Here is a 1,123-nt window from a genome sequence, read left to right as displayed (position 1 = left end):
TGCCACCAAAAACAAATTCATGGACCAATCAAGAATATAAAGACATGATAGATGACACAATAAGGAGTCTAACGAGAATCATTAAGGAAAGGAGAAAAGTGATATTAGTAGGAGATTTCAACTGTAAAGAAGTGGACTGGGAAAATTATGAAAGTGGTATGGGGGAAGAAGCCTGGAGAGAAAGATTTCTGAACCTAATGATAGATAATATGATGGACCAAAGAGTAAAGGAAAACACAAGATTCAGAGGAAATGATGAGCTGGCAAGATTAGACCTGGTTTTTACAAAGGGTATACAAATGAATGATGATATAAGATATAAGTGCCCATTGGGAAAGAGTGATCATGTAATATTAGAAATGGATATAGAAGAGGGAAAAGAAGATAGAGATGAATCATACAAAGGAGACCGATTAAATTATAGAAAGGCTGATATTAAGAATCTCAAGAACTATTTCAAATACGCTAACTGGGATGAAATAGAAAACTCTGAGGGAGTGCAAGAGAAATATAACTTATTTTTAGAAATATACAAAACAGGAGTCGGGGAATATGTCCCTCCGTGCGGGTGTTTGGGAGCGACGGGCGTCCCTTGGTGACCACGTGGGAGGCGGCCGCGTATGACGTCCACGCTCAACGCGAATCGTGTTGAGGCCCGCGTCGAGCAGGGAAGGACTAAGCTGAGCGGCGATTGACGCAGCCACGCGTAAATGTTAACTGAAAGAAAGACCGACTCGTTCACTCCGCTTTAATTCTTTGTTAGCTCAGCGGAAATGCGTTAACGTTTTGTTCCGGTAGTTCAGTTTATAAAGACTCGTCACTATCATCATCATCATCATTACTATTATTATCATTATTTCTACTTCTACTACTACTACTACTACTACTACTAAAACACATTTTGGCTTGTGTTATTCATATATCTTGGTTCTCCATTGTATTCTCACAAACATTGCACTGATCACACTGTTCAGGCAGGCATCTTGTCACGTGACGAAAGCGCCAGCTTCACGAGAAGCCTTGTTGTTTAAAAGTCAAAAGTTGTGATCGCAGGGGGCGCCCGGGTTTGAACCGGGGACCTCTCGATCTGCAGTCGAATGCTCTACCACTGAGCTACACCCCC

The 1,123-nt window shown here is 41.6% G+C and overlaps 1 non-coding gene across 1 annotated transcript; it reads right to left on the bottom strand.

Moving 5' to 3' along the window:
• Positions 1 to 1,051: 1,051 nt before the first annotated feature.
• Trnac-gca lies at positions 1,052 to 1,123 on the bottom strand. The gene has a single exon. It is a non-coding gene; the product is annotated as a tRNA-Cys (tRNA).

Source organism: Portunus trituberculatus, unplaced genomic scaffold (assembly GCF_017591435.1).
Source record: "Portunus trituberculatus isolate SZX2019 unplaced genomic scaffold, ASM1759143v1 PGA_scaffold_392__17_contigs__length_424039, whole genome shotgun sequence".
Taxonomy (NCBI): Eukaryota; Metazoa; Arthropoda; class Malacostraca; order Decapoda; family Portunidae; genus Portunus; species Portunus trituberculatus.
Note: the sequence above shows the minus strand (reverse complement) of the source record. Positions and strands in the feature narration are given on the sequence as shown.